Source organism: Gymnodraco acuticeps, unplaced genomic scaffold (assembly GCF_902827175.1).
Source record: "Gymnodraco acuticeps unplaced genomic scaffold, fGymAcu1.1, whole genome shotgun sequence".
NCBI classification, from domain to species: Eukaryota; Metazoa; Chordata; class Actinopteri; order Perciformes; family Bathydraconidae; genus Gymnodraco; species Gymnodraco acuticeps.
Genome location: NW_022989899.1, coordinates 2,421,482 through 2,436,765, shown reverse-complemented (window position 1 = coordinate 2,436,765; position 15,284 = coordinate 2,421,482).

The following is a 15,284-nucleotide window of genomic DNA, read 5'->3' as shown; positions in this document are numbered from 1 at the left end:
ATCCAATTTGTGACCCCCCACAGGACTTAAAAAGCACCTAACTAGATCATGAAAATCCCAAAAATCTCGAGGGGGTACACCCCGAAACCCCCTAGCATGTTTGGACCTCGGTATTTAAGAAATCCTGGATACGGCCCTGCCTCAGAGAACATAAGAACAGCCGCACCCCCCCTCCCAATTATTATTGCCATTATTATTATTATTATTATTTTGTATTATTGTTGTTGTTGTTGCTATAATGCAGGGGTATTCAATTGCATTTCAAAGAGGTCCAGTGAGAGAACATGTCATTAAATGCTCTGTTTTCGCTGTCTACCTTTCTCTTTTTTGAGCACGCCATTTGAAATGACTCCGACTGTTTCTCTCTTCTTGTCTCGTCTCTGTGTTTGAATCTATCGTGCTGACTCACTGACTGCACCGATGTCATTGGCTGAGTAAATATTAAACAACAACTTTTTTAAACCTTTTTATTTTTATGTTTTAAACGTTTTTTAAAACATTTTTAACATTTTCAACATCGTGAACAAATCCATATATGCTCCCGGCAACACACTGAACGTCAACTTTGCCTCCTCATTACACTCACCCCTACTTTAGTGGGAACAATGAGTCTGCGTCTTTGATGCGCACAGGCGGATGATGCGGGGATGCAATGTAGACAGGAATAAACGCAGATCATCCTCTGGCTGCAGCCTTAACCGGTACTTGCTTTTGATCAAAGTAAGTATTATTAACATTAAAATAAAGGGCGGTGCCGGCCGTCAGCGAACCGAGCTGGCCATTCTGTGATTCTCCAGAACACACAGATGGCCAGTCTGCCCCTGCCAGGACCGGTCCATGAAAATCCTAGCTTCAAATAATCGTGGTCATACTTCCTCCGTTTTCTGCCAGACGCTGTCTCCTCTCTCACTTTATGTAGCTTCACTGAAAATCGATCCGTGCTGCCGCTCGCATAAAGTTAGCTGAAGTTAACTAGCTGGATTTCACTGTTTCTCGTAATTTTATTCTCACGCTGCACCTCCCCTGAAGCTCTCTGGCGCACCTCACACTTTGAAAACCGCCGATGTAGAGGATTCCACTGATGACCTTCAATGACACCCCAACTTAAACATTTCAATGCTGTGTTTACTCTCTTACACACCTGCTGTACTTATAATATCAAAGATTATCTTTTACAACACATGAAAATGTGATTGTTAGGGTTAGGGTGAGGGTTAATGCAATGGATAGCTAGTAATATATATATTTTGTTTTACAATGAATAGTCACTAATGGCTGAATAATGTATAATTACAGTTACTTTGAAAATGATGGGCTTTGGAAAGCCTCAAGCTCCCTGCTGTAACCCTCATACTTAAAAAACCTGGACTTGACCCTTACCGTATGTTACCAACATTTTCCAGCCCCCGTCCAACCTCCCCTTTCTTTCCAAAATCCTCAAGCAAGACATTGCTGCTCAATTTAAATCCCACCTCAACTCAAAACACCTCTTTGCACCCTTCCAATCTGACTGACACAGAAACTGCTCTACTGAAAATCACAAATGACACACTTCTCTCTGCAGACTCCAAATTCCTCGCCTGGTTCACCTCCTATCTCTTTAACAGACATCAGTACATCTAGATAAATAACTGCCAATCCTCCATTTCCCCAGTTACTCATGTCCCTCAGGGTTGAGTGTACGGTCCCCTCCTCTTTATTTCTGTACATCCTTTCCTCTGACAAATCCTCTGCCAACCTGGCATTTGTATACACTGCTATGCTGAGGATACTCAACAATAATTCTCCACTAAGACCGTGACCAACCAAAACAATTGATGCTTCCAACTTTACTGCAACAAATCAGAAATACTCTTCATCGGTCCATATTCTTTCACCCACTCTGCCCTCGTCTTCATCACTTATCATCGGCGACTAAAACATAGGTCTGCAACCTTGAATTCTGTTCTAAAGTGTGTTAATATGTAATGGATAAAGCACACAAAAAGACAACATGGACGTAGTAAAACATTTTCTTTTCATATTTAGAAGTTTAGAAGTGTAGCTGGAAATGATACACAGCAGCTTAAAAATTCTTCAAACGCTAGGTTTTTTGAATGAAGATCTATCTGTCCTTGTTTTCCATAAAAACAACATAACATACCATAACATAACTTTCATTATTAGCTTGGATAACTTTCTGCTCTTCCTTCATATCCTCCTCTATCATGACTTTTCTCTCACCCTTAACGCTCTCTGTCCTATTCCAACCCCAACCATTCACCTTTGTGTATCCTTTTTCCGTTTCCTTCTGTTCCTGTCTGTCTCATTCCAGCTCTCCATTCGCACCACCTCCATCTCGCCATTGTGCCTCACACTCCAGCCCATCAGAAAAAAAGGCAAACAGCAAATCCTACAGCCTCTTATGGCATCCTTGTTTACCAACCCATAATGCCGTTCTCAGATTTGTTCAGCTCCCAAGATCGCTCCTTGTGTGCATGTACCCCCCCCCCCCCTCACCACCCTCCACCTTCCCTTATCGCCCAACAAAGGCGGTGGATGCTGTTTTTTTCAGCTGCAAACCCTCCTGCAACGTTGCCCCGACACCCAGCACCCCCCTGATTGTTATAGTGGTAAGTACGCTGAAGCATCTCGCCGTATCCTGCTGCTAAACCTGGAGACTAAGAGGGGAATTCTGCCAAAAGCTACATACAAAGATAGAGAGGGAGACGCCTGTCAATGCTGCATCCCCACAACCACTAACTCGAGATTAGGCCCCGCTCTGAGCTGGGAGGGATTTCAACGAGACACCTTCTTTTACCTTGATGGGTGGTGGTGGGGGTTTAGGTGAGGGTGACAGCAGAGAGGAAATAACACAAAAAGAAATATAATCTGCATCTATTCATCATTAAAGAAGAGCGCGGAAAGTTGTGGATGTCACTGCCGGGGTTCATCATTGATACCTTGCCAATGCTGGATGGATAATTGAAGTCTGGGATTTTTCAAAAGAGATGCGCATATGGGGGAAGTTATAATACCCAGGTGGAATAAAAGGATGTGTGTTATGTCTGCCAAAACACTCTAGCCAGTGCTTTAGGTCTCTTTAGGAGAAGAGCACGCACAGCAGACAATGCTATTTTGCAGTTCTTTGTAGACCTCACTCATCCAGACAGACCTGCAATTCAGATACAATAGAAAGGAGAAAGAAGAACACACACTGGCTAGGATGTATGAAATATATAGAGCAGGGTCAACTTGGTCTACGGGACAGCATATACTGTTTCCCAATGAGCATCTAAATACATACCATGTGGACACTGGGATTCATTCTGTTATAGCTTTTCATTGTTTTTTCCACTCATTGGTTAGTTCCTTGCATTGTGAGTGGACTTCCACGAAAGGTTCACAGGAAATCAATCATGTATGTACTGGAAACAGAACACTATGCTCTGTGGGTAGGCATATGACATGTAAATCGCTTTTTCACTAATACCTAATTAAATATGGACACTTGATCAGGGCCACGTTTTTTTTGTTATTTAGGAGTGTAGGTGTATAGTGGTTAATGATGTAAAATCAAATAACACGGTTTGGTTAGTTTGACGAGGCTGCGGCTCAGGAGGTCGTCCACCAAGTGTGAGGGTTAGTGGTTCTATCCCTAGCCCCTGCAGTCAACATGTCTTGTTTGGTACATATCTTAAGTTCTAGTTAGGTACAGTCTATTTCACATGTTACTTTTAGTCAAGTACGTAACATGTTACCTTATGTATGCTGACTGACATAATGTTAACTTTTCTTGACAAGTAGTGTTTGTTTTTTTTCAACCATCCATCCACCCTGACATTCTTCAGTTGCAGACTTACACAGAATTTCAATTATGACACAATTTTAAGACACCAAGTTATGTGGGAAAGTAGACGTAAGTATACACGTTATATATACACCATGAAAATCATTGTTTTCTGCTATAAAAATGCTCTGATTATCATATAACAAACATTGAACACTATCTGTTTTATCATTGGCCGAAGGTAACACTGAATGATTATTAATACACCTGCAAATATTAACATCAGTCTCTTAGAATAACTTTAATCCATCTGCTTAAAGAAACAATCTTTTACTAGCTTGTACAAGTGAGCATATAATGTGTTTTTACTTTTTACCCCTATACCCGCTTGGCTGCCAATCAACCATAGGTCCCACCAATCTTACAGCTTTGTATATTCCTTATATATATATTGTAAGTCGCTTTGGATAAAAGCGTCAGCTAAATGCAATGTAATGTAATGTAAAATAATAACAAAAGTTGTTACCTAAGAGAAGGAGGACTTTCGTCATTTTAGTCTTAGAAAATGTGGCAATTTCTTTCCAAATAAGAGAGTCTGCTGAAATTGGAAGTTAAACAGGCAGTATATTTTTAATAGAGTATGGTGAGATGCCATAGATGCTTGAATGAATTTTGTTTATTTTCTACCTTCTCCCTTGTTTACATCTTCTCATTTCCTGGCAATTTTCCCTGTGTGAGATTACTCTCCACAATCACCACGGCTGGTGGTTTCTTAGACCAAAACAAGATGTGCTGTCGACTGAATTTCAATGAATACACCTCCGGGATTTTCTTCACTTGATAGGAAGGTCTGTAAAACAAATTAGTTTGGCAGCACGCTCTAAAAATAGGAGCGACACTGAGGATATGAGCGGGAAAACTGGGAGCACAGAGGTCCTGAATGCCTATTTGTCTGAGCTGGAATTACTTTTGGTTTCATATGGTTTGTTATAACACATGTTATTATAATGAACGCAATGTGACTGCGCATGCACATACTGCAGAAACACAGGCCCAGTGTTGGGCAACACAAGGGAAGCTGGGCAGCAGCCTGCATATACACACTGTTTGTTTTGGACTCAGTGGCGTCTCATTTACACGTGTTAATTGCAGCTAATTGGTTCTAATTAGATGAACAGGAAACCCTCTGGGACCACTCATACCTTTAATTTGAAGTAAATATCATCAATTAACATATGCTAATTCCAAGCCAATTAACATTGATTAAGAGATGCCAGCAACAAGGGGGGAAAGCTACCAACTATCAAACAAATTACTAATGACTCAGCAAGAGGGGGAAAGAGGAAACGTCACATTGGATGTCAGGCAGAGTGGGTGTGAGTCCAAGCACGATGGGCAACCTTGGCCCGCCCCCTGCATGAGGTCATACTGTGACCACTAACATGGCCACGGTTCCCGCCCTGCTCACTGTACCAAGTGTCTGCCATGGATCATACTCACTGTGCCCACCATCTGCCAGTCCCACCCTGCCTGCACAGTGTCCATGCACACCCTGCCCGGCATACTCTAAGCACCGAACCCCCCACGCTGAGCCCCCCCCCATACCTGCTGTATCCACTATACCTGCCATGTTGACTCATCTTGCCGTAGCAACAGCATACTCAGCGTACTTATCGTGCCAAATCCAAGCTGCCCTGCTCACCGTACCAAAGCTGCCACGCTCACCGTACCTATTGTGCGGTCACTGTAGTACACCTGCACAGGAAACATCCCCGCTGGCTCTGCAGACAGAGGGCATGTGTCTGCTAGGCGATGGAACAGGAGAGATTAGAGGGCTTACTGCTGAGAGAGGGCGCAGCGAGACAGCGGGGGAGGAGAGGGGCAGAGATGGAGGGAGACAGTGACGGTGAGGGATAGGGAGGAATGAATATTAGAGATTTGAGTAACATGCACTCACATTATGATTATGTGTAGACACTACAAGAGGTCAGAACGAGAATACTATGTTAGGATTATAGTGGCTAGTCGAAAAGAAGAAATGTCTGGAAACTTAAAATGGATAAGAGTTGAAACACTTATCGGTTGGTTGGTTGGTTGGTTGGTTGGTTGGTTGGTTGACAAAAAAGAAAAATCAAACAAGCTTTAAGTCGTTTTCTGCCTGAATATGAGTGTATTCTGGACTGTTGGTTATTACTTTTTGTATTACATTACATGTCATTTAGCTGCTGCTTTTATCCAAAGCGACTTACATTACATACGTAGACACGCCTACAGGGGAAATTTGGATTGAATTATCTTGCCCTCTCCCCCTGTTAACCTGTACTTACCTAATTCCATTTTCAAAATGCCCAAATGAACCGTACGAGGGGTTGAAGTGCACCGAAGTTTGATGAGAATGGTGAACATTTAGGCTTTTAATGATACTGGATAACAGGAACAGTCTGGTCAGAGTCGCCTGATCAGCTGTTTCGTCTTTGCATGTGTTTACGTTTTTTCTCTGCACGAGAGGAATCAACTCTCTATAGCAGGTGATGCTAGTTGGTACTCGTCAGTGGCGGCGCTAGGGGGTGGCTACTTAGGCTCAAGCCCCAGATGTTTTCTGAAAAGCCCCGGATGTTTCACTTAAAACAATTTTTTTCATTTAAATTTAATTTTTTTGAAAACGTCTCGGGAGTAATGTGCAGTACCGGAGTCCACCAGAGAGGCAGCCACTGTGGGACATTAGCCTGCGTACTGCGTAGCCTGCCCTGAAGAAGAAGTGATCCTTCCTAGTGCCTGACGAGTTTTAAGCTAATAGCCTATACAGTTATGGATATTATAAAGTTATTGTCATTGAAGCAGCCGGCGCCACAAGCTGCAGCAGCAGCAGTATCAGCAGCTGACAACAATGTCATCACCAGCAGTCAATAAATGGATGATGTTTCAGGTTTGTTAATCTAATGGTGATATCTGCACTCTGGCTGACTGAGTAAGAAGTGAAAAAGAGTGATGTAACGTTAATGTTATAGCTAGTAAACATGGAGTAACCACACTAAGTATACCCTTATGTTAGTATGTATACAGAACATGACTAAAAATTATCCTAAGATGTAACGTTAACCCTTCATAACTCAGTCTACTTTTAAGACACTAAAATAACGTATTCCAATTTGTATTTTGTTTTCGCGCGTGGAATTATACCGGCTCGCGTTTCAGTACACATAACAACAGAACTGAAAGGCAACCCTCTGAATCAGACTCCGATTGGCTGTGACTGCATCCACTCAGAGTGTCCGATTCAGAAACGTGACTCTTACACTCTTTACGTCACAAACAAAGATGGTGGATGAGAATAGATCTATAAAACGATAAGCAATGCGCCAGAATCAAGGTGAGACTATCCGCATCCTTTAAAACTCTACGCACATTCGTTTCACCTTAATAAGTAAACGACTATTTGAGTGAGTTAAGGCATTAGTTTGCTTCATTAAAGGGTGTTAATGAGTGTTCTCCAGTGCCTTTTGTCCGCTTTAAGGTGTTATTAAGGTAGGGTTAATGTTGCTCTCAAAGTGCACCAGATTGATGCTTTCAACTTCAATATTTAAAAACAAATCTTCCCGGGGGAGCATGCCCCCGGACCCCCCGAGAGGAGGCGACAACCCCCCTAAAGGATGTTCGGTCCACCCCCCACTTATACAAAATAGCACTGTACCCCTGCACCCCCCCCCCCTAATCCAACGACTCCTGGGCTAAGCCCCGGATCTCCTACAATCCTAAATCCGCCTCTGGTACTCGTCATTCCAAAAGAGAAACTGAACCTCAAGCTGTTGTTATGATTCACACATTAAAACATTTTCAAACCTTTCTCAGTCACTACTTAGCCTCATGTTTTTGTAAAAGTATCGTAGCATTAGAACAATCAGATGAGATGAGAAAATAAAAACAGCATCAGTATGCGCCCTCTTGACTTTGGGGTTTGTTTGTTCTCCTCACGTCTGTTTCTCTTCTTGTGCACTGATTTGCTTAAGCTGAACAGTCAGTCAGGTCCTTACAGGCTTAAGGGAACTGAGGATGGGGGGTTCAGGGAATGTGTGTGTGTGTGTGTGTGTGTGTGTGTGTGTGTGTGTGTGTGTGTGTGTGTGTGTGTGTGTGTGTGTGTGTGTGTGTGTGTGATGCTCCCTGTGGGTGTGGGCACAGCCACAATACCGGCTACCAGGCTACCCACTGAACCATCTGACACACATTCACACCTCAGCCACCATGCCCGCGGGCTCAAGCAGACAGCACTGGCAGCCTGTTAACCCTGTGTGTGTTTGTTGGCCTTCAACCAATAAGGCAGTTTCAAAGATATCAACAATGTTTATCCACCCTCAACATGATAACTACAGCACTCACAGAAAGCTTTGACCCTTTAAAATATAGAAACATAAAACAGGGACAACAAAGGTTATCATAAATAGTTTACACATTTGACTATCTACAGATTTTTTTTAAAAAGTGCATATATGAAATTAGGGGTCGTCAATGTTTTTCAGGCATTAGATCCCTTGGGTGAAACACAGATGGAACCGGGACCCCCTACTACAAATATATAAAAGTGAGTTGCATGTTGAACTGGGGCAACAATAATGTGTATGGCAGCCTTGTGTACAATGTATGAACATTGCTTTTTATGGTGCATACAGTCCTAAGCTATTCAAATATTCACACATATCCGGGGCTAACTAGTGTGTCCTTTGGATAGGTGCAGCAAGTGTCTTAGCATATTCGATTCCCCGAGGATTCATGTATGAAAAAGCTGATTCACCCCCTTAAAGTAACTCTGAAGAGAAGTCTTCATCAGACTGGCGACCCTTGGGAAGAAACTGTACCTGTTTTTGGAAAACTGGAAGGGAGAATTCAAAGAGGGGGTGTCCAGGTTGCATATTATTTTTACTGTAAACATGTTGCACATTTCGTCTCCATGCTACCTCTTTTTTAAATCAGCATAACTCTCCACTTTGATTATAGTATATTGTCATGCTTTATTACATTTTACGTATTTTTCAACTATGTGTCTGCATGCACCACTTATACCAAAGCAAATTCCAAAATTGATTCTGATGTTCTGCAGGGATGTTTCCTGATGCAGGAAGAGTCCTGGATGGAGGCTGGCACCCATGATACCACTGTTCCACTCCTGTTTGGTGGCTAATCTAAAGCCAATAGTGGTGTATGTGCAGAGAGCAGATTGAATGATGCTGTGCAGAACTGGAACAGCAACTCTGAGACAGGTTGAAATTCCTGAGCTTGTGCAGGAAGTACGTCCTCCGTTGGGCATTTACTGACTATGTTGTAAGTCCACTTGAGATCCTAGGAGATTGTGTCTGCTGTGGAAAACCTTGACGTTTCTTGGATCCCTTTTGTGTGCAACCCTGTGTTGTACAATGACACTAAATTAGCCCTGAACTTTGAACCTTGAAAAGCCTTAGTGTTCTTTAAACAAAGTCCTTGTTGGATTGACTTATCCTTTGAACTCCCATTGAATTGGTGAGATCAATTGATACATACAATTGAGTGCAACACCATACATTACTACATAACTTTGTCATACAAGCCCAACAATACACACAGGGACTCATCAAGAGTTAGTTGATACAAAGTTGTAAATCCCTTGAAAATAATCCAACAAATATGTTTTACATTCAACCTCTTAACCCGTTTGCTCTTATCCAAGAAGGGAGTATGATTCAATATAGTACTTTTAGCATGAAAACCATCCATTTCCTGCCTTATTGAGTGACAATGGATAGCTTCATGTACCCAATAAATCTTAAAGGTCCCATGCCATTTCTACTGATCATAATTCCTTTGTTGAGGTATAATAGAATATATTTATATTGTGCAATTTTCCAAACTCACATTGGTTTCTCATACAGCATCTCTTTATAGTATGTGTATTCACTCTCTGTCCTAAACGGCTTGTTGGAGTTCCTGCCCCCCCCCCCCACTGTGAGCCCAGTGGCCGTCTGCGAGACAGCGAGACATATACACACCCGCAGCATGGCTGGGAGTCTGTGTGTGTGCTCAGACACCGACTCACAGCCTCGCCGCGTCCCGCCGTCTCAGGGAGGAGAAATCGGCGGTGCTGCAGCTGAGAAAAGATTGAGTGTGTGTGTGTGAGGAAGTCCGCGGATTGGTCCATTTGAACCAATGGGTCCATTTGGGTATGGGCACGTCACAGTACCCAGGAAGAAAACAATGGAAAAAGAGAAATCTCCAACGAGGCGTTCTGGGGCAGCATAGACAAGTATTTTCTGTGTTAGAGCTTTACTCCCTACAGGGTGTACTTTGAGGGGTTGTGACTCTGCAGACCGTTTACATGCAGAAAAACCTTCATAACACACAAGGGGACGGGTGATAACCGGAAAAGCATGACATGGGACCTTTAACTGGCTGAGATTCTTCTTTCCAAAGTCGAGATGCCCAATTTTGAACAAGCAGCTGATACTGTCTTCAATCGGGAACACCTTGGCACCTCGATCATCACAAACTTTTTCTGAATGTTAAGGTTCCATCTAGTCTGAAGACCGAGGTTAGAAAAATCCGTAGTCAGAAGGAAAGTGGCAGGCTTCACAAATGAAAGGTTAGGGTTACTTGCTGGTGTCCAAAAAACAAATCCTATCATTTTGACCAAAAAGGACAATGTACAGGTCAGCCAAGCAATGCATCTAAACACTAAATATACCTACCTACTACTATTGCATTTGATCTGTGTCATCTGCTTTAATCACCATTACCTTGTTTCTATTTAGGGAAAACACCAAATAGGGTATCAGAAGCCATTAAGACACAACATAGTTGCTTGTACCAATGTGTGAAGGTGAAAAAGGTTTCTGAGTGCGACTCTGACCGTTCCTTTCAGTTTATTCAGAACAGCAATACACACAAGTTAACAAATGTTTTTCCTGGATAACCTGGCCCTAACGTGTTTAACATCCAGCTATGTCAGTGCACCCACACAACCTGTGTGAACAAGCAGATATACTGTACTCCTGGCACATGTGTGTATATGTTTTATATTTTAATGTGTTTCCCATATGCGATGTAGATATGCATCAAGTCGTCGGTCGGGCAGCTATCAGGTGAGGATGACAGTTACTTGGTAATAAAACCTTCAAAAGCTGTCTGATGACACACACAAACACACACACAGCAGCCGGATGGATGAAAGACGAAGACAAAGACCACCAGAGAGAAAGAGGGACAGCGTGAGGCAGACGGGGGGAGAGAGGACACTGTTGTCGAGCTTCATGAATATTTAGCGTGACTTGTTGGAGTGGGGATAGCGGTGTGTGTGTGTGTGTGTGTGTATATGTATGTGTGGACATTGTCAGACACATTTCCCAAGAGTGTGTCTGCCTTTTCTTTGTGTGTGTCCATGCTAAAACACATTTCCCAAGATTGTATTTGTGCACTTCTGCATGTGTTTATCAGTCCTTCTAGTGTTGATGCAAGCATGTGTGGTGGTCTTAGGCTATTCCCATGGCAACAGCGATGATTCATGTACTGTGACCCCCCCCCTGTCCCCGTCCCCAAGACCACCAAACACGGTGTAAGGTTTTATGTTGTATTTATGCAAAGATGATTAGCAGGTCAAAAAAGCAGGTCCCACTGTTGTGCAGTTTGTGTGTATATATATAGGTGTTGGGAGAAGGAGGGGTCATTCAGGGGGAGGGGAGGGGGGGGGGTCACCCCAGCATTTTGTCATGGCACACTTGACAAAACAAAGACAACTCACTTTGCTGGTCCTCTGCCACATTTAATATTCAGGAACAAGTCGGGGCACTGGCTGCAAGGACCCGATAACACCTCCTCTCTCCCTCTCTCATGGCGTTGTGCTGGTGGAGGGCTGGCTGGGGAGGGGGGGGGGGTCCCTTCACTCCAGACAGAACCTGCCATTCGAATGCAAAGCCTCAGCTGCTGAAAATCCGCCCCTCCTGCCCCCCGCTACCACCACCCTTCTATTATTTCGTGGGATTTCATGGCTATTTTTGGATGGGCAGGCTAAGCCGTCCAAGGATCTCCACTGGAGATATGTCATCAAAACCACGGACACCCCTCCATGTGGCCATTTACATAAAAATTAAAGAATTATATGCAGACAAAATGGGCAGCGAATAAATGAATGAATGAATAAATGAATGAAAATCAACCCTCTTCTGTTTTCACATATTTTTGCTGAAAGAAAGTGATTGGCTAGCCTGTTCAGATATTGTTGGATTATTTGGTAAGAACTCAGACTAAACATATTCTTACAAATGACTTACATTTGACTTACATTTAAATGACTTAGTCAGATGGAAATGAGTTGTGACCACTGTGGTTTCTAGGAAATGCGAGAGAATGCGTGTGGGGTCACCCAATTGGCCTCAAGGTGTAGCAGTGGCTTTTTAGCATTTTTCTTTTTTACACGTTGTGTTCAGATATGTAATCCATTCCAAAGCTGAGAGGAAATGCTGACCACATGCAGTGCACAACGAAGCAGCTGGGTGAAGAAGGGATGTCATGCAATGCTTTCAAAGCAGATGGATGAGACCACAAACTCAAAAGTTAAATGTAGTTTTTTAAATCAGCCTTGAATTTCTCAGAAATGGATCCCTTCATAAAGAATTTGCCATCTATAAAGCACAAACGCATTGCTCCTTATACAAATAACTTTAAAAACCAAAAGCAAGTTTCAAAATTAGAGCTTTAAGGATCAGCCGACACAAGTTGCAACCTCTCCAAGAACTCTGTTTAGTGTAATCTTTTTTAAAGAAAACGTTGTCGATCACCAGGACATCCTCTTTATTGCTCTCTGTTGTGGTTTTTTGGACTAACTACCACTTAATTTTGTATTAATTTATTAATCAGTGTTATAAGCTACTGGGTGCTTAAATCTCTTTAGGGTCAATAAAGAATCCATCCAACCATCAATCCATCCATCAACCCACCTGTCATTCTTTCCCCTATCGTATCTAGGCAATATTTTGGGCTGTGTAGAGGCAATTCACCCTCTTAGAGCATGGTTACGAGGATACTTGTTAAAGACAAACCTTATTTCAGAGGTTGTTAGACGCTTAATTCATCCTTAAGCGTATTCTACATTTGCAAACTTGGTGGTAGTTCGCGTCATCAGCCAGTTGAGCTAGCACTTCTCTCTGCCCCTGACAATAGCATAATCCGAATCACATCCAATAACACTTATCACCTATCTAGGTGAGAACTGATTGACATTGGTGGTGAATATCGTTAGCATTATGTACCAACTTGTATAGCATTGCTACCTAACATTGTGGCGAAGGATACTCCTGTTTCCTCGCTCAAAGCTTGTCCGGTATTCTCTATTTATTCAAGGGATTGGAAGAGGGGAGAAGGTTAGTTTGATGAAAATAACCCAAGGTCTGACAGGCAGACAACATTACAGATACACTATGTTAGCCAAGTATTGGTGGTTTTGGAGTGCCATCCTTTGGCATATAAACATATCACTTGATTAAGTAAAAGTGTTGATAATCTAGGAGCTTTAGCCTAATACTAAACTACTACGTGGTGTTTTAACTCCCGAGAATGTCCTGGCTGTCGCGCTACACTGTGTAGATACATTTGTTTGTTTCTTCAGTTAAAGGTGAGGTAGGTACGTTTGAGAACCCGGCTCGAGATACACTTTTTGTTATATTCCATGGAATGCTCTTAACATCCCGATAGCAATGAATATCTGAAGTGCTTTGACAAAAAATCCATTAAAACATCTCATCTGTGGAAGCTGTAGTTCTGTAAAAAGCACGACCAATCATGTGAGCCGGCCCGGCTAAAATAACTGGATGGCCTACCTGCCTGTCAGCCTTCCATCTGTGCACAAACTTATCTCGTGCCCTCATTGGTCATGTGCACGTTCGTGTGTGTTGGAGGAGGGGCTCTGTAAGGAAGTCTGAAGGAAGTGGCAGATTTTTTCCAGTTGTGTATTTTCAAATGCAACGCACCCGAGCTGGTTTCTCCAAAATTACCTTCCCCACCTTTAAGATTTTGTAAGCTCGTTATCAGGTGCAGCAGAATACAATCCACTAATTGTCTACTGTTGTGCATCGTCAAGGTAGAGTCCATATCCATCAATATTCAATTAATTACCCGAATAAAACATCTGGGGTACTTATGACACGCGTTACCACGCTCAAAAACCATATGCCCTTCTGGGGTCAGACGTACACAATCATGTGACATGAAAAACCTAAAATACCTGTGCCCTAGTTAATAAGACAGCGACACCCTTTGACATACACAATAAATAACACTTAATGGTAACAAGAGGTGTGTGACCCTCCCCTCGTGTGGTGTAGACCTGCTGATGTAGTCGTGCAACGTGCTGTGTCTGAGGCTGTGTCATCTCTGCTTCTATTTGCAAGGTGTTTACTTTGTCAATGATTTGAGTGCCCAGCTGGCACCGACTCCGGATCTGGCAGCGCCAATGCACCACCTCCCCTGGGGGGCATAGGGATCTGGGGCCTAACGGATGGAGGGGTGGTTGGAGGTGGGAGGAGCTATGAGAGGTAAAAAGAGGGAGCAAGATGCCAGTCCTCCCCTTCTCCTCCCCTTCATCACCCCGTCTGCACCATCTCCACCCTTCTGCACCACACTCTTTTTGCAGACAAGACCAAACCGACCTGCATGAGCGTGTGCGGATGCCCGTCGTAGAGCTGCCACCATTGCCATGAATGCACACCCCTCCATACTTCCTCCAACAGCCCTCCCCCAAGCCAAAGTGGGGCGGCTTAGCCCCCACATAATCCCTATTGACTGCCTCTTGCTTTGTCTGCCAATTCCCAGCATTGGATTTGTCTCACTCGATGATGCGCTCCACTCCACTTCTCCCACATTAATCCATACTGTTATTACTTTTCAATACCAATGCTAATTATTCCCCCCCCCCTCATACCCCCACCTATCTATTCAACCGCACCCTGACATTGCCACACATACCGTTTTGGACGTCAAACAACGGCAAAATAAGAACAAATGACTTAAAAGCCATTGATGACAGGCCAAGGATGTCAGCAAAGGAGTTAATTCCATCCTGCTGACAAATCAACTAGCGGCTGCAATACGAGTGTGAAATGCAACGTGGGATATAATGCTGGGCAAGGCACCATGGCAACATGAGGAGACCATCCTCACTATGCTGTGGTTGGAGATGTAGCAGCATGAGCATGTCTGTCACACTTCACCTTCTTCCTGTTGTCAGGTGCATCATTTGTGTGTTCCTTCTCTAATGTAGTAAAAACAACTACGTTGGCTGAGTTTTGAGGCACGTAACAAAGCCAAAATCAACACTTAACTTCCATTTATGAAAAATAACACGGAGAGAGAACAATCCCCTCTAAACAACAATTTAGAGGGGAAGGTCCAGGAGTCGAAGTCCAATGGAGGACTTTTATCCATATATTACATTACATTGCATTTAGCTGACGCTTTTATGTATTTATTTATTTATTTTTCTTTTTTCGAACATGTAAAACCA